Source organism: Pinus tabuliformis, chromosome X (genome assembly GCF_031772625.1).
Source record: "Pinus tabuliformis cultivar Carrire ecotype Pingquan chromosome X, CPIR1, whole genome shotgun sequence".
NCBI classification, from domain to species: domain Eukaryota; kingdom Viridiplantae; phylum Streptophyta; class Pinopsida; order Pinales; family Pinaceae; genus Pinus; species Pinus tabuliformis.
Window position 1 is genome coordinate 267,503,933 of NC_142308.1, and position 12,206 is coordinate 267,516,138.

The following is a 12,206-nucleotide window of genomic DNA, read 5'->3' on the forward strand; positions in this document are numbered from 1 at the left end:
TGTCATAAAAGAAATCATGTATGTAATGTTCTAATTGAAATATTCTTATGCTAAGCCTTTTGGTCTAGATGACTTCAAAGAATCATTTTCGATATTACATACTCCACAAAGGAAAAAATATTGGAATTTGAAGTGAAGGGAATGACCGACCTAATAGAAATATCTAGAGAAATGGATCTTTTACTTGAAAGAATGCTATAAACCTTGCACCTATTATTAGAATTATAAAAGAAAATATGTTATTACTAAACTCTAGGATACCTGAGGTAAAGATGGTCATGAAGGCCCCCCCTGTAAAAAGTCTTTGTATGAAATGGCTAGGCCAAATAGACAATTTGATAATCCTAAGTCATTTGAAAGAAGGGATTTTGGTTATTCAACTCCACCTACGTGGGTCAAACTAGAATCTAGAAAATAAAAATTTAGCAAGAGAAAACATAGACAACATGAAAGGAAAAAAAACCAATAAGTCATTCACAGATTCCATCAACAATGTATCTTAGGGATCAAGGCTCTATAATGAATATTTATTGCAAAGAACCTTATGAAATATTAAAGCCATATAATATTACGAATATTGGGATAACACATAGAAGGCCATACACTAAAACATTAGATGATGAGAACTAGCCTTGAGTGTAGAAATATGGTGATAGAATTGCAACTTCTCAAGAAATTTAATCTAAAATAAAGAGACACAATTCTACTCTACTGATTTGCATAATTTAATTCAAAATTTAGAACAACATTTGCAAACATGCAATAAGAAAAACCACACATCACAATATTTTCTAGGGTAACCTAATTGGGAAAAACCCCTCAAGCCTCTTTGCATTAATTTTATGAATAGAGAATGTATTACAATTGCTAGCCCACTCTAAGCACAACTTGCAAGTGAATGACCTGTCTTCTTAATGAGAACCTATGACCTAGACTTAGTTAATTTCTACCTCTGCTTCAACCCCTATTTCCTTGTGCAATTCCTGAAGAATTATCCCCCTATTTTGAAGAATTTTCCTCTAATTGATTGTGCAATTCCCAAGGATTGATCATCTGATTGCATGCAACACCTGTACAATTAAACTAGTTTAAAACTTCTTGTTACACTATGTTAGAATCTCCACCATAACTGAGCAACTCGAATTCCTTTCATGCACTAGCTATTTTGAGTTGATTGATGAGTTAATCGGATGATCATTGAGTTAGATTGTTGTACAACTACACAAATGACCTTCCACTAGTTCTTATCAACAATTGAAATTAGTTTAATTGAATACAACTAGAAATAATTGAATTGTATTACTAAAATTTAGTATTCACACATGCTTAATTGAACTCTAAGCCCTCTAACTTGAATTCACTGAGCTAACTGAGTGACAAGAGCCATGTCACACAAGTTAAGTACCTCCAAGTTATCTGCTAATGTGGAAATTTAAATTAACTACCTCCCTCATACTTGCAACCATGTATTCTTCTTCTGTCGATCTGAGCATCACAAATATTTTCTTCCTATTGTACTAGGAAACCGTTACAGAACACTGAAAATTCCACCTGATGTATTCTTTTAGTCAGATGGACTCCTTGCCTAATATGCATCCGTGAAGCCACACAACTTCACTCCCTCTATCTGTCTATGCCATAATCCATACTGGGTAGTTCCTCTAAGGTACCGTAAAACATGCTTAATTACCTTCCAATAAAATTTGGTCATCCTAACCATAGCTTGCCTCAGTTGGTTGACTGAATAGAAAATTTCTAGTTATGTGTTCACGAGATACATCGGTGAATCCACTAGCTATCGGTAAACTGTAGCATCAAGATCTTCACCTCTCCCATTGGTCGCTAGAGGTGTATCCAAGGGCTTACAACTCTCCATGAAAAATCTCTACAATATCTCGTTGTCATACTTTCCTTAAGACACAATCAATTCCCCATCTCCTTGCCATACTTCCAGCCTGAGGTAGTGCACGAGACCCATGTCTTTCATCTCAATTCCCTTGCAAGGTTCTCCTTGCAAGATCTGATTAGATGCTCATCACCTATCAATATTAAATCATCAACATATAAAACAATGATAGGAAATTTACCTTCTACCAAGATATGATAGAGGTTTGCATCCACTTCACTTTTGGTGAAGCCCAATCTAGTGAGATAACTGTCAATTTGAGTGTACAAAGCTCGGGGTGCCTGTTTGATACCGTACCATGCTCACATGAGTCTACACACTTGAGACTCCTGATCAAATGTATCAGAACCCTATGGTTTCCCTATGTACACTTCCTCCTTAATGAAACCATTGTGAAATGTTGTTTTTACATCCATTTAGTGGATCTTCCACCCCATTTGTGCAGCCAATGCAATAATTGATCTAGTTGATGAATACCTTGCTACATGAGCAAAGGTTTCATCATAGTCAATTCCCTCAACTTGAGAGAATCCATTGGCCACAAATATGGCCTTGTACTTCTCTATGCTTCCGTCTATTGAATTCTTAACCTTGAAGATCCATCTTGAACTCACAACTGATTTATTTGTTGGTCTTTAGACCACTTCCCAAACATTGTTCTTCATGTTGGATTCATATTCTTCCTCCATTGCATCAACCCAAAAAAATTTCTGTATTTCTTCCTCAAAAAAGGATGGCTTAGTCTATACAGGCTCAATCATTAGATCCATGTAGCTAGTGTACCTCTCGGGTGACCTCCTTTGCCTGCGGAGATTTTAAGGAGCTCCCACATTCTCCCCCACATCTTGCACCAATCTATCATCTTCCCTGGTTCTTTTTCTACCTTCTCTGGATGGTTCCACTTGAGTGGATGTCTCCACTCTACCTCCTCTCTGATCCTCCATTTGTGGTTGCTCTAGAACTTTCTGAGGCTCCTCCCTTGGATTTAAAAACTCCTCTTCTGGTGGGATCTGAAGCTCCCTTTGAAGAGAGCACCACATCACTTTCTCCTCATCAAAATTTACATCCCTTCACGCAACTGTCATTCTAAGGGAAGGTAAGTGTTAAGCTTACATGGATAGTAAACACAATAGGAAAGATAAATCATTGAGTTCATTTTTTATTAACATAAGATACACATTTATAGTACAATAGGTGACTCTTGGGATTCAGATCCCAAGGTCTCTTGGACTGCTTTTGTCCATTCGAATTCCACACTAACCCTTTAGGATTAGGTGTCCAACATTCCCCCCCTTAATCCGAAGGGTTATGTATGAGTCCAAGAAAAGAGCTGTAATACAAAATGTGCAAAAAATGCATGGCAGCACTAGGTTGAATGTGCTCTATGAAATGTTGGTAAAAAGGGGCGGTGGTTTAAGGATGACCACCAACACTGGAATGCTTAGTGCAGTTCCCGGAACTCTTCCAAAACTGGCAAGAAACTGAAGTTTTCTGCTAGAGGAAGTGATCCTATTGTTTCAAAGAGGGAAACCTTCAACCATAAAAGGGAGGTCTCACCCCGCATAAAAGGTAAAACTTCAACCTGAAAAGGGAAGTCTCAACCTGTGATGGTTTAAGGATAACCAACAACTCTGGAATGCTTAATGCAATTCCTGAACTCTTCCAAATCTGGCAAGAAGCTGGTGTCTTCTGCTAGAGGAAGTGTTCTCAATCTGTGATGGTTTAAGGATGACCAACAACTCTGGAACTCTTCCAAAACTGGCAAGAAGCTGGAGTCTTCTGCTAGAGGAAGTGTTCTCAATCTGTGTTCACGGGCATCTTTGTCTATGGCTGCAACTCTGAAACTGGTGTGGCAGGTTGTGGCTCAGGCTCGCTTGATGTGACTTTGAAGCTTGTAGATGACCATCATTTCCCCTCCTGTCAGATACAAGGTGAGAAGATGGAGAAAACTCAGCTGCAAGACTGTTCAATACTCTGGAACAAGTTCTAACATGTGTTTGGAATATCTTCTTGGCTGTTGATGCCCATTGCCAAGAAGCGATCCATCCAAGATGAATCTTTGTTCTTGCAGGACGTTTGTTTTTGAAGCATCTGTGTGAAGAATGGCTGGTTTTATGACAGTGCTTACATGGATGAAGATCAAAACAGTGATCTTTCAGATGGCCAACTCGATCACAGTGTTGGCATTTCTCAATCTGTTGTTGTTGATGTTGCTGTGGAAGAGGGGCAGAATCTGGAACAGCTGAAGCTGAACTGTCATGAAGAGCAGGTGAACTGTCAAGAATGAATCCAGCACTCTGAAACTGAATGGGCTTGGTGTAGTCTGGAATATGAAAGGACAAGTCCTTGTCATATCCAAGACCAGTTTTGTGCTTGTTGTGGACAAGCTGTTCCCAAGGTCTGATGATGGGATTGGGAGGTGCAGACTGAGTTTCTGCATCTGCATGTACACTTGCTGCTTTATTGGGTACTGAATCTGAATGAACTTGAACAATATTGACTTGTTGTTTATGGGAGTCTGCTTCATTGTTCTGAACAGAAACAGGTTCAGAATGATGACTCCACTGCTGTAATTCTTCCTGCTGTAGCTGTGATTCAAGCTGCAAAAACTCTATCTTTTCCTGGGCATTATATAAGCATGTCTGAATTTCTGAGAGAGATTCTTTGCTGATTTTTAATGTGTCATCAACAGTAGATTGTATAAGAGTTTTCATGAACTCTAATACTTCACTGATTCTGGCCATCTATCTTAATGGAGAAAAATAATATCTACTCACAATACACAGCAATATCCTTTATAAATGTCATCAAATGATCAGTGTGCAGCATAAAAGATTACAATCAGCTCACCAAAATCTTTATGAAGCAGTTGAATCAAGGAAACAATGCACTATAATGAGTTTTAAGTACAATGCCACAATTAGGGCAGCAACAACTGCAAACTTGCTTGGATCCTTCAAATACTCCTTCGCTTTTGAATCAGAAATGATGGCTAACAAAACTCCAATAATTATAACACTGTCATGGACAGGACTTGAATACTCATATGCTTTGACAGGGGTACAAATTAATATTCTCTGATCTTGCCACTAGTTTGCTTCAGCATTGGAGATACCAGCTTCTCGCTGGTCCGATCTATTGGCTGGAATGGCTGGAAATTTAGTGAGCTCAACCTGTAGCAGAGTCGGTTTACAGAGGCAAAGTCATTCGGTCTTCTGCACGGAGATCAACGCACAGACCAGCTTATGCACAGTCTCACAGTGAGCAACAATGCATAAAATCCAACAGTTTATTACAAGAAAGAAAGAGATGTTTTCCGTATACAGTGAAAAACGTTTGACAAATAAATTCCCACTGAGAGCTGAGAAGGTAGACTTTATAAAATTAGAACAAGAAGTTCAATTGCTGAGCATGAAGTGTATGATGCAGTGATATTGAAGACAGTGTAATACACCAATGTAATACACCAGAACAGTGCAAAAGAATACAGCCACAATTACGATTTCCCAGGAAGACTATAGGACACTTCAATATCAAAGAATCCAGAATGCTGCACTGAAGAGATAAAAAAACTCGCAAATCATTATGATAATCATTTGGATTTGCTTTACAGAAAAAAATCCTCTTCACTGATCTGTTATGTAAATATCAAACAACACTGAAAGCCGAATGAATTGTTGATGAAACATGCGAAGCAATAGTCCGAGATGCAAAATTTTGATCAAGAAATCTGCGATTCGGCTCGACAGACGCGTTATTAGAGCTGAAAAAGAAGGTCTTCTTGCCTCCGTAGACCGTAATCAAGTTAAGTCCGTCCTCAGTACCATTGATATAACTGTAGTGCCAAGCACCAACGTACTGTCCTCATTTTCCCCAGAGAAGAGTGACAGATTGCATCATCATCCCATGGTTAATGTCATTACCACAAGGAGTAATAACACCGACGACACAAACAAGACTTCAACCCAGCAAAAGAAATTACGCATTACGACTTCGACATAGAGAGGGAAAACGGTAGTGGAATTATAAAAAATAGAGAATTTTGTGTGAGGATCTTCAAGGAACTGCACAAACGGATTTCTGGTGCTGAAACGTCGATTTCTGGCGCTGAAACGTCTATAGTTCACGATGGAAAAAAGAACGTGCACAGTTCACGACCTTTAAAGCATCTGCAGCCATCTTACACAGTCGCACTTGGAGAAGGGGATGAAACCATGTTAAACACACATACAACGCCAACACAATAATATGAATCCAAGCTCAATGCACATGTTATATATATATATATATATATATATATATATATATATATATATATATATATATATATATATATATATATATATATATCGGTCGGCTTCCCAAAGCAGTTTTGGTAGATAATGAAATTATTCCCTGAGCGAATTTAAAATACCTGGTCCTCCGCTGAGTTTGAACTCCTACAGTTTCATTTCAACTTACAAATTTTCGGCAGCTTCACGTTTCACTGCACTAAGTCGAACCACTTATTCAACTGCGTGTTTGGTCCATGCAATTCGAGCAGAGAAATTCTGAGCATATATCTCATTCTCAATCACATTCCCTCGGCTATAAGAGGTCTTTCTCCGCTGCGGGATTGATTCGTTGCGCCTCTACAAGTCAAACGGAAAGGGCTTTGTGCACAGGAATCACCATATCCGTGATGCCCTAAACCATTAGAGGAATTGTGGCCGCATCTTGTCTCAATTACCAACATATATATATATATATTAAATCAATGACAGCAACCTTGGAAGAAAGTTGTTGACACGCAGATCACTGACTAGTCAGTTGGAGAAGAAGCAGTCACCTATAAATTCCACGCCTCGGAAATTGAAAAGCTCGTCACACGACTATGCAGCTGCTACACAATTTAAACTCACATAGACAGCAAAAGAGAATATGCGATAGAAGAACAATAGTCGATGTGCACCTATCAAAACCCGCAATTGAATGACAACCAATTGCGCTGATCGATGGCATCTGCACGAGAATACAACGGATTTTTTTTTTTTAGAGCCATGGCAAATACAATGAATGGATCCTCATGAAACCCGTCACTACCCTCGAGAGCTGCCGATTTCACTAGTCTGTTTTCTACTCCCCTAAACACATACGGCTCATTTCAATTGCAGTAGCCAGTTTCTATTTCACTCTGCAACAGACCCTATCACATATACATGACATATAAATATATATATCATATTTAGGTATTTACATATATTTCAGAGATGGAAGAGTCCGTCAAGCGGAAAGAAAGGCTGCAGGCGATGCGATTGGAAGCGGCCCAAAATGGCTCGGACGACAACGAAGACCAACATCGAGAAAGCTCACATTCAGCATCTCGGCTTCTCGCCAGTAAACAATGTAACGTCAAAACGTATGGGTAGGTCTCGTGAAGAAACTTCGGCTTCTAACGGGTGTCTTTATCTCCCACAGTAAATGGCCTGACAAAAGACGTTTAATGTCATGATCACGACGCCATTGAATGTCAGAAATCACCCTACTCGGCACTCTCATGCAATCCAGGCAGGCTGTATTTGACCCGTTTTCAGTGCTTCTGACAAACTCAGCGCTTTTCAAAAAAACGTTTATAAACAGTCACGAAAGCCAAAGAAATTTTAAATTGTCAGGACAAGAGCGCAGGCATAATTTGAAGGACAGAGGGCGTAAGTAACACACAAGGGAGAGCGCAGGTATAATTTCAAGGGTCAGACAGAGAGTCTTAAAATAGCCGGAGTCAGGCAGAGGTGCAGGACTGACATGCACATAACAGGCCACAGAAACACAAGTGGCTCCGATACCATGTTAAGCTTACATGGATAGTAAACACAATAGGAAAGATAAATCATTGAGTTCATTTTTTATTAACATAAGATACACATTTATAGTACAATAGGTGACTCTTGGGATTCAGATCCCAAGGTCTCTTGGACTGCTTTTGTCCATTCGAATTCCACACTAGCCCTTTAGGATTAGGTGTCCAACAGTAAGTACACACAATAATTGTGTAGAGTTTTGTTGTAACCCACAAAAACTCCCAACTATGATATTGGCTCAAGATTATTCCTCGAACATTTGGAAACATGGTAGTAAGTAGAGGCTCCAAAAATTATAAAGTGAGACACATCCAACTTTATCCCCAAGAAATCCTCCCCCGGTGTGATTATATCAAGAATTTGATGAGGACTCCAGTTCTGTAATTAGATTGTTGTGTTACATGCCTCTTCCCACAAATGCAAAAGGTAGGCCTTAGTCATGTAGCATAACTATCGCAACTCCCACAATGCTCTGGTTCTTCCTCTCAGCTACCCCATTTTGTTGTGGGTTGTGGAGTGTTTCCAACTCTCTTTGAATGAATTATTTCACATAGAACTCCTTGAAGTCATTTGAAACAGACTCACCTCCATTATCGCTCCTAAAAGCCTTTACCTTCTTGTCGGCCTCTATCTCAACTAGTTCCTTGGATTCGTCAAACTTTGAGAATGTCTCATCCTTCTTTCTCATGAAGAATATCTAGCACTTCCTTGAGAAATCATCAATAAAAATAACAAAATATATGTCTAGTAGTGGAGGCTATCGAGAAAGGTCCACAAACATTGGAATGGACTCTTTCCAAGGCCGCATGTGCTTTTCTATCTCGATCATGGAATGTGGACTTCACATACTTCCCTAAGGTATAACAATTGTAGACGTTTTGCTTCTCAAGTGCTCCTTTTGGGAGGCCAGTGGTTATTTGTTGCATAATTTTTAGGGTGCCATGATGAAAATGACACAATCTCTTGTCTCAGAGTTACCGAAATCGTAACTTTTCACTTTCTCTGCCTTACTACTTAATGCAACATAATCTTCCACATCAATTTTCTATAGGTTCTTCACACGAACTCTGATTTGCTTCACCTACCCAGTAGCTATGTGCCTCATAAAGGCTTTACCTTTACCGAATATTACATCATAGCCACGATCTTCCAAAACTGCTACAAAGACGAGGTTGTTCTTTAGGCCTAGAAAAAACAAGACATATTTGAGGCAAAGACAGGATCCCAACTCCCTCTTAAAGGTTATTGTACCAATACCAGTAGCACTGTACCTTCTGTCGTTCCCGAGTTCTATATGCATATGAAGATATTTCTCCTCTAGGTCCCTAAAAAACTCTCTACACCTTGTCATATGGAATGAGGCACCAAAATCCAAGTATCTCACACTCCCCATCACAAAACTGCCCATGCATGTGATAATGGTGAAGTAGAGCTCAAACTGTGAAGCCAATGCTTCACCTATTTCTCCTCTTTAGTTCTTCTTGCTAGACATATTGTGTGGACACTTTATAGCATACTGCCCAAATTCATGACAATTGAAGAATTTTATTTTGGGTATGTCCTTCTTATTGTCCCCTTGGTCAGATTCTAGTTTAGTTTTAGATTTCTTCCCTTTACCCTTCTTTCCCTTTCCAACCATGCAACATTTTCTTCATCCTCTCCCTTGGATGAGGTTTCATCTTTGGTATTCTTCCTGATCTCTTTTTGTACCAAATCAGACCATAAGCATTCCTAATTCGATAGTTTATCGCTCCTGTTCACCGAGTCTTGGTAGCTATGAAAACTTTTGGGAAGGCTTAGAAGAGCTAGGCTCACCCGGTCATCTTTTGCAACATTCACACCAACCGCTCCAAGCTCATCTCGAACTTGTGTAAATCTGGTGAGATACTGCGAATAATGTCATTCTTCTGCATCTTAATGTTTCAAAGTTTGTCTTTGAGGGCTAGTTTTCTATGGTCACCATTATTCTCGAATAGCTTTTTCAGTGCCAACCAAATTGTGAAAGGAGTTTCTTTCCCATGGTGATTTTAGACAATGTGGTCTCACACTCCCTCTAAGATTATTCTCCTCGCCTTGGCTAAATATTTATTCCATTGGTCTAGGTTTTGGGCATTAATCGATCCTAGTTTTGGAATGTTTGTCTTGACATAATCTGACCATCCATTCTCATCAAGCACTTCCTCCATGTGATCCTTCCATGCAATGAAATTTGAGTTGCCTTCCAAGGCATACTCTAGTCTCAGTCCATTGAAGGTCATTTTCCCGATCCTGAAGAAATCCTACTATATTGAAGCCGCAAATTTGAACCTCCTGAGAAACAAATCCGAAATTATTTTTCTATTGTGAATCTGGCTTTGATACCATGTAGCAATATGGTGATATAATTGCAACTACTCAAGAAATTTAATCTAAATTCAAGAGATGCAATTCTACTCTATTGATTTGTAGAATTTAATTCATAATTTAGAACAACATTTGCAAACATGTAATAAGAAAAAAACACATGCACACTATTTTTCTTGGGGAACCCAACTGGGAAAATCCCTTCAAGCCTCTTTGCATTAATCAGGAGAATAGAGAATGTATTACAATTTCTTACCTGCTTTGAGCACAACTTGCAAGTGAGTAACCTATTTCTCTGCTCAATGAGAAATTGTTACCCTGACTTAGTCAAATTTTTCCTTTTTGCCTCTACTTGAGGCCCTATGTCCTTGTGTAATTCTTGAAGAATTATCCCCTTATTTTTTATGCTTTTTCCTCCAATTTATTGCACAATTCCCAAGGATTTATCATCTAACTACATGAAACACTTGTACACTCAAACTAGTTTATCATTGCTCGTTACACTACCTTGGAATCTCCAACACAATTGAGGAACTCAAATTCCTTTCATGAACTAGCTATTTTGAGCTGATTTTTCAGTTAAATAGATGATCACTGAGTTAGACTGATGTCCCATTGCACAACTGACCTTCCACTAGTTCTATCAACAATTGGAACTAGTTTAACTGAATACAACTAGAAATAATTGAATTAAATTACTAAAATTTAGCAATCACACATGCTTAATAGAACTCCAAGCCCTCTAACTCAAATTTATTGAGAAAAATTAGTGACATGAGCCATGTCACACAAGTTAAATGCCTCCAAGTTGTCTACTGATGTGGAAATTCAAATTTTCTCAATTTGACCAAGGAAAAGTCAAATTGAGCCTTTCTTGCTACATTTCTCAACATTGAGAATTACTCAGGGATTCATAGGTATACTGGGAAAATGGTGGTATACTATTCCTATTGGAAAAGAAATTAATTTGATGATGATAAAATGTAATAGACCTCAAAACCTGTTGTAGCAGCTACAACCACCCTCTAAAATTTTTCCTTAGCTTCATTTTGGAGCCTCCCTACCAACTTTTCACAACACCTTGTCTTGCTTCGTCAAGTACACAAGATTCAGTGTTTCTCTTGCACAAAGACAACCTGCTTATCAAAAATTGATGCATTCCCCTCATAGGCTATTCAGCCGGACTTGGTCCAGCTGTAGGTTGAGCAGCTCCCCCAAGAAATTGTGTAATTCTAGAGGGAAATATCCTTCCCTCCAAAAAATGCGCAATTCTGCCTGGCAGACTAATGGGCTCCATAATTGTGCAATCTTGTCAGCTAGGCTTCACCCAAAAAACTATGCAATCCTTCCCAGCAGGCCTACTTAGCCCAATAATTGCGCAATCTTGGGCAGCTGTCAGCTGCTATGCCCAAAAATTGCACAAATATCCTGGGAAGACAACCCAGCTCCCATCCAGAAGTGCGCATTTTCTCCCAGCAGTTGAGCAACCTCATGCATGAGCAGTCAGGTTGACTAGTTCCACCTGGGACTAAGGAAACTTGACTTGCATGCATGACTTTCTTTTTCCCAGAACAACAAAAGGAAACATGCAAAAAACATCCCATGATTTAGGGAGCTATTTTTAGCAGCCGGCGGTTACATGCAAAGTTTGTCTTAAAAAGTTTCCTCCAAGTTTCACTTTCTCCTAAATTTGTGGCATGCGCGTCATGAGCACAAACTTATTTATTCGATGCATCAAAGCCCATTCTTTCACATCAATCTTGGAGCTTTGACATCCCACATCACATCTAGGAATCTTCGACACATCTAGCGCAACTATTCACGGGTAAGTGGTCTTAACTCGTCTTTTTCAACATTTCTATCAACTTTTGTGTTTTCGCTTGTGTGAGTGATGTTTGCTTGATTACTTTGAAAACTTGCTGTCATTTACATGCATACTAGCTTGTATTAACACCGTTTTAGTTTTCGTTGCTATCTCACTGTTGTTGCATGCATGAAACTGTTTTGCACAAATGGTCGCTAATTCGGAAACTCGCTTCACTCACATGCATGTTGATATTTTTATTGAATATTTCATTCAATATTTGCATGCATGATCAATCACTTATGATTTCACTTAG